General features: G+C 46.9%; 1 pseudogene; it reads right to left on the reverse strand.

The window, feature by feature from the left end:
- Nucleotides 1–218: 218 nt before the first annotated feature.
- LOC147889853 (18S ribosomal RNA) lies at nucleotides 219–1,985 on the reverse strand (annotated as a pseudogene).
- Nucleotides 1,986–7,607: the final 5,622 nt, after the last annotated feature.

The following is a 7,607-nucleotide window of genomic DNA, read 5'->3' on the forward strand; positions in this document are numbered from 1 at the left end:
ATGCCTCACACTCTGGAAGGTTTAGCAGGCGACCCCGTGCTGGGGGCACAGAGGAGGGGGGCGGCCCTCGTGGTATGGACCGGGTCGCCGTGGCCCTTCATCGCGTTGGCCCATCGTCGAGTGGCCCACGAGTCGCTCGGGCCGGCCCCCCGCCCGCTTTTGCTAGGCTCCGATGGGGGGCGGGGTGCTGATGGGGACGTTTCTCACAGGACATGTGTCAATGATCCTTCAGTAGGTTCACCTACGGAAAGCTTGTTATGACTTCTCAGTCCTCTAAATGATAAGGCTTAATGAACTTCTCACAACATCACCGGCGGCGAACTGCCAGTGTCGCCGCGATCCGAAAACTTCACTGGACCATTCAATCGGTAGGAGTGACGGGTAGTGTGTACAAAGGGCAGGGACGTAGTCAATGTGAGCTGATGACTCGTGCTTACTAGGAATTCCTCATTGAAGATCATCACGATGAAATTTCAGAAGATTACTTGGGCCTCTCGACCCAAGCGGTAAACTCATTGAATTCATCAGTGTAGAACATCTAAGGGCATCACAGACCTGTTATTGCCTCAAACTTCCGTGGCCTAGTAGATGACCACAGTCCCTCTAAGAAGTTGGCCACGAAGAGGATCCTTCACGTAACTAGTTAGCAGGCTGAGGTCTCGTTCGTTAACAGAATTAACCAGACAAATCACTCCACCAACTAAGAACGGACATGCACCACCACCCATAGAATCAAGAAAGAGCTCGCAATTTGTCAATCCTTATTAATTGTGGACCTGGTAAGTTTCCTCGTGTTGAGTCAAATTAAGCCATAGGCTCCACTTCTGGTGGTGCCCTTCTGTCAATTCCTTTATGTTTCAGCCTTGCGACCATACTCCCCCCGGAACCCAAAGACTTTGATTTCTCATAGGGTGTTGGCAGAGTCATCAAAGTAACATCCACCAATCCCTAGTCGGCATCGTTTATGGTTGAGACTAGGATGACGATATCTGATCGTCTTCGAGCCCCCAACTTTCGTTCTTGATTAATAAAAACATCCTTGGCAAATGCTTTCGTAGTAGTTCGTCTTTCATAAATCCAAGAATTTCACCTCTAACAATGAAATACGAATGCCCCCAAGTGTCCCTATTAATCATTACTCCGGTCCTGAAGACCAACACAATAGGACTAGAGTCCTATCGCGTCATTCCATGCTAATGTATTCAGAGCGTAGGCTTGCTTTGAAAGTAACATCGTTGAACCCGCGTCCCAGCCAATTGAGGCCAAGAGCGCATCCCCGGTAGAAAGGACAAGGCGACCAATGCACACAAGAAGAGGCAGACTGCCGCTCGCCTCACCTCGAGATCCAACTACGAGCTTTTTAACTGCAACAACTTAAATATACGCTATTGGAGCTGGAATTACCACGGCTGCTGGCACTAGACTTGCCCTCCAATGGATCCTTGTTAAGGGATTTAGATTGTACTCTTCCAATTACGAGACTTGTAAAAGCCCAGTATTGTTATTTATTGTCACTACCTCCCCGTGTGGGGATTGGGTAATGTGCACGCCTGCTACCTTCCTTGGATGTGGTAGCCATTTCTTAGGCTCCCTCTCCGAAATCGAACCCTACTTCTCTCCGTCACCCGTCACCACCATGGTAGGCCTCTATCCTACCATCGAAAGTTGATAGGGCAGAAATTTGAATGAAGTATCGCCAATGCAAGGGCCGTGCGATTCGGGAAGTTATCATGATTCACTGCATCACCGAGCAATCCCGTGTCGGCCTTTTATCTAATAAATGCATCCCTTCTGGAAGTCGGGAGTCGGTGCACGTATTAGCTCTAGTATTACTACGGTTATCCGAGTAGCGAGGTACCATCAAAGAAACTACAACTGATTTAATGAGCCATTCGTAGTTTCACGGTACAAGAGAGTTTATACTTACACATGCATGGCTTAATCTTTGAGACAAGCATATGACTACTGGCAGGATCAACCACGTAGCTATCCTCTGTCACGTCGCCATCCCCGAGGGCCGTGGGTTCCCTTCTCTCCATGCAAAACAGATCGTGTGGCTGTGGTCGGGGGCTCTCGCCCGACTACCCGTCGATGCCCACCAAAGTCGGCTTGTACGGGTGCCACCGGCACATCCCTCCCCGCAGGTCAGAGCTGCCATCGTGCCCCCCCACGCCAAGCATAAGGGATGCAAGGGGATGCCCGGGCACCTCAATGCCATCTCACGCTGTCTCGTCTATCGCACTCCGAGGCAGCATTGAGACTTCGCAACCCATGTATCAACAAAGGCTGCATCTAACATTGCCTGCACTGCCCAAACCATCCAATCAAGTACACTTGGCAATACAAGGAGCCACATCAGCCAATCAAGGGAAATTTAGGGCTCAAAATATTCCACTACCCTCGCCAGTATCGAGACCTCAAACACCACCACCACCACTGAACATTGCTCTCCTAAATCAAGTATTGGTGGAAGATCTACCTAGTGATTAGGGAAACCGTGAACCTAGCTTTTGTGGAAATTAGTATCCCCAATATGGTGACAATGCCTTGGGTGGGGTTTTCGCTCTGAAATGATCGTCTCGTCCCTCCCCGATGCACCGTTGCATCATCTCGGACTTGGGTGGGGTTTTCACTTCGAAACAGCTGTGCCGTCATCTCGTCCCTCCCCAATGCACCATTGCATCGTCTCGGCCTTGGGCAGGGTTTTTGCATCGAAACGGTCGTCCCGTTGTCTTGTCCCTCCCCGATGCATCATCTCGTCGTCTCGGCCTTAGGTGGTGTTTTCGCTCCGAAATGGCTGTCTCCTCATCTCGTCCGGCACGTCGTGTCGTCCGCCTACACACACACAATCTAAATCTTTGAACAAGTCATTATTCTATTTATTTTTATCATATTTGGGGTTTAGTGAGAGGTGTGGGTCTCGTGTGTTGTAGGGGGTAACGAAGAGAATGTGCACACGCACACGCACACACTCATGTGTGTGTCGCACCAAGCAAGTGGGGTTCTCCAGGATGCCGTATTCAATCGTTGGCCTATGAAGCTGGCAGCCCTTGTGGTTCATCGTGCCGAGTGATGTATATTGAGGGAGAGGTGTTAGTCTCGAGTGTTGCGGGGGTTGGCGGGGCGGTTGTACATGTGCATCCTCCATACCATCTCCCTTGTGACACGATAAGGGCCTTTGCTTGATCGTTTTGTCAAGCGGTTCGACCGTCGACCTTTGCATTTGCCTCTCGAGGAGGAGTGCAAGGGGTAGGTGGGAGCGACTTAGTAGGTGATGAGGGACCGACGACGGTGTCTAGGACAGGAGTGACCTTGAAGGCAAGCCTTTGTGCGAGGCCCGTGTGCTCAAGGGCGGCGACGATTGAAGTGTCACAGTAGTAAGACATGTGGCTTGTATCAATATGAGGGACATCAATCTGCCCGAGCGGCAAGACGATCGAGCGATGGCATGCCCTCGAGGATACCTCATGGGTGCGTTGGTCACTCCAGATGGGACAGCGTTCGAGTGGGTTGTGAAGAGAGTGGGAGAGAGGGAAGGAGTCTCACTTGCGGCTTTCTCACATGCACAATGGGGGAATACACACAAAGGTGGAGACTGAAAACAGTTTTCCTCTTCTTAGTTGTGTAAGCCAAAAAGAACTCTAGTATAAAGAAATAGAAGAACCCTATATGTGGGTCTCAAACCAAACTCAACTAACTAAGGTGGCATACTAACTGAGCCACGAACTAGAGTAGATAAGGATAGCTGTCATCCAGCTATTATTTGTGGGCGGTGTACCAACCGCATCTGCAGCTAACAAGTCGGTGACATAAATGCACAACGGTCACCCTGGCATATCGCGAGTGGAGCTCGATATCTCAACACTCCCCCTCGAGCTCAATCCCAATTCCTACACACCAAGCAGGTCTCTGAACTTGCGCAGCTTCTTTGCGCCCAATGCTTTCGTGAATATGTCAGCTACCTGATCCTCTGTGCTGACATAAACTAGATCAATAAGACCTAGTAAAACCTTCTCCTGCACATAGTGATAATGCACCTCAATGTGCTTTGTTCTAGCATGAAAGACTGGGTTCTTTGCCAAGTGTATGCTGCTCATGTTGTCACAATAAATGACAACCGGCCCAGCATATCATAGAGTAGCTTATGCAACCAGGCTACCTCACATGCAGCCATTGCTGCACCCCTGTACTCAGCCTCTATGCTCGACAAGGCAACTGTAGGCTGTTTCTTGCTGCTCCAAGTGACTGCAGCACTCCCAAAAGAGAACACATATCCACTGGTAGATCGTCTATCAGAAATACTACCAGCCCAATTAGCAGTGTATCCATGCAACTATATCTGAACCCCAGCCTCATAAAATAGTCCATACTGCAATGTGGACTTCACATACCTGAGTATGCGTCTAGCCGCATCCAAATGCGGTTTCCTTGGAGCCTGCATAAACTGACTTACCAACCCAACAGCATAGCTCAAATCTGGCCTGGTAATAGTCATGTAAATCAAACTTCCTACTATGCGCCTGTACATAGTAGGGTCTTCCAGAAGCTCACCTGCATCTGCGCTCAGCTTCACATTCTGTTCCAAAGGAACTGAAATAGGCTTACAGCCTGTCATCCCATATTTGGACAGCATGTCCAATCCATACTGCCTCTGCAAGAGCTGTATCCCACTTGGTGATCTAATCACCTCAATGCCCAAGAAATAACGCAGCTCTCCCAAATCCTTCATCTCAAACTTCTGCCTCAATAGCATTTTCACATGAAGGATATCTTCATCACTATCACCTGTGATGATCAAATCATCAACATAAATGACAAGCAGCATAATCCCTTTCTTTGTTTTTCTCACATAGAGTGAGAAATCTACCTTGGAGATCTGAAAGCCAATAGTGACAAGATACTGTTCTATCTTGTCAGACCATGCTCTAGGTGCTTCCTTCAAGCCATACAAGGCTTTCTTCAACCTGCAAACAAACTCAGGATGAATAGCATGAACATAACCTGCTGGCTGCTCCATAAAGACCTCTTCTTGCAAATCACTATGCAAGAAGGCATTCTTTACATCCATTTGATGTAAAGACCATCCCTTTGATGCGGCCATAGCAATGGCTGCTCTTATGGTTGCCATCCTTGCAATCGGGCTAAAAGTTTCTTCATAATCAATGCCATATGTCTGTGCATACCCCTTGACAACTAATCTTGCCTTGTATCTATTCACAGAACCATCTGCATTGTGCTTGATCTTATAAACCCACTTACAGCCAATTGCATTCTTGTCTTTAGGCAAAGGCACCAATTCCCATGTAGCATTTGCAACCAAGGCATACATTTCTTCATCCATGGCTTTCTCCCATTTTTCATTTCCCATGGCTTGCTCAAAAGAAGTGGGTTCTGGTTCCTGTATCACTTTGACCATATAGGCATAGTGAATGGCTGTAAATCCATCATATTTCAGCCTATCCACAGGATACCTAACCCTGGTAGACCTGCACAAAATAGGCTCGCTTCCAGGTGCTCTCAAAACATCCCTCGTCTTCCTTACTCCAGGTGTAACAACAGAAGGAATACCCAACTCATCATCAATGCTCTGTTCTAAGCCACTGGATTCACCATCCACACAAGAGTGACCTGCATTCACATCAAACATGGGCTGATCTACCTTCTCTTTTCCTTTTCGTGATACCTGCATACCACTCTCTGCATTGCTTTGAGGAGGTTCTCCTGATCTCAATCTGCCTGTCCATGGTGAAGTATGTGAACCACTGCTAGAGGACACTGCAGGTCCACTGATATTTTGTGATTGCTAATTCTGTGCAGCATTAGCATTTTGTGCATCTACATCAATCATCACATTTACTGGTTTATACCAGCTGCTCATCTCATCAAAAACAACATCTCTGCTCACTGTAAACTTACGAGTAGAAGGGTTATAGCATCTATACCCTTTCTGCTGCAGAGAAGAACCAATAAAGACGCACTTCTCAACTTTTGGATCCAACTTGGACCTCAACTCAGCTGGCACATGAACATAAGCAATGCAACCAAAAATTTTCAAATGAGAAATGTCTGGTTTCCTACCAGTATACATCTCCTCTGGCATCATGCCATGTATTGCTGCAGTGGGAGTCCTGTTCATTATGTAAACTGTTGTAGCAACTGCTTCAGCCCAATAATAATCTGGTAGATCTTTCTCATTTAGCATGGCCCGAGATACTTCTCCAATATGCCTATTTTTCCTTTCTGCAATTCCATTTTGCTGTGGGGTATGACTGCATGAATATTGCTGCTTTATGCCATGCTCCTGCAAGAACCTTGCAAACTCATTTGAGAGGTAATCTCCCCCTCCATCTGACCTTAGGCATTTTATTTGCAGGCCTGTTTCTTTTTCAACCATAGCTTTAAAAGCTTTGAAGTGCCCAAACACTTCACTTTTCTTTTTCATAAAATACACCCAAACTTTTCTGCTGAAGTCATCAATAAAAGTGACAAAATAGTGACAGCCTCCAATAGATGCAGCTTTAGTAGTCCACACATCAGAGTGGATTAATTCCAATGGCTTTTTACTCTCGGCAGCATCTCGGCCACCACGCGTCGTGTCGGTTGAACATGCCTAGGAAATGGTTTCCTTGCCTGTTTTCCAAATTGGCAAGCTTCACAAACCTTATGCATTTCTACAACCTTGAATTTAGGCAATCCTGCAACAATATTTTGGGCTTGCATTGATTTAAGTCGTTGTATATTAACATGACCAATGCGTTTGTGCCAGATATCAATATCTGCAACTACACCGGTCCCATGTGCAAACATTGCTGCACTCAATTCAGGCATGTCCGCATCCAATGTAAACATCCTGCCCTTCTTCTTTCCTTTTGCTATCAAGCGACCATTATTTTTCATATCCTCAACAAAGCATCCATGAGGATTAAATCTGACCTGCAAGCCCTGCTCAACCATCTGACCAATAGAAACCAGGTTCTTGGTGATGTTCGGGACATGAAATACATCAGACAAGTATTCTTTTTCCCATCTTGCATAGACAAAGGAATTTTGCCAATCTGCACAATAGGATGTGCAGTATCATCACCAGTCTCCACAAATCCTGGTTTTTCCATTTTCCTTGCATCCTGCATCCATTTAGCATGACCTGTCATGTGGTTTGACGCACCTGAGTCAACATACCACACATCATTGCTTTCTTCTGCACTTGTCACGGAATTTGTCGTATGCTGCACCATAAACAAATGCTCATTTCTGTCATCACCCTGTCTACTAGAGGATGCATAATTGCCTTACTGCAATTTTCCATTCATAATGTCATTCTGCTTTTTGTAGCAGTCTTTAGCCATATGCCCCATTTTACCACAGTAGTAGCATTTAACATTGCTGTTTGCATTTTGGCCTCTCTGCCATCCACCACGACCTCTTTGGCTCCCCTTGCCTCTAGAGTTACCACATCCTCCTACATAGGACTGGTTTTCTTGCATTTGCTGCATATTCTGATTTCTACCACGGCCTGCAGATCGGCCTCCTCTACCTCTGCCTCTACCTCTGCCAGCATTTGAGTAGAAGACAGTTTCTTTTGAAGTTCCTGCTGAAGAAGATGCACC

This window comes from Dipteris shenzhenensis, chromosome 20, assembly GCF_047967505.1.
Source record: "Dipteris shenzhenensis isolate YYH24624 ecotype China chromosome 20, Dip_SZ_1.0, whole genome shotgun sequence".
NCBI classification, from domain to species: domain Eukaryota; kingdom Viridiplantae; phylum Streptophyta; class Polypodiopsida; order Gleicheniales; family Dipteridaceae; genus Dipteris; species Dipteris shenzhenensis.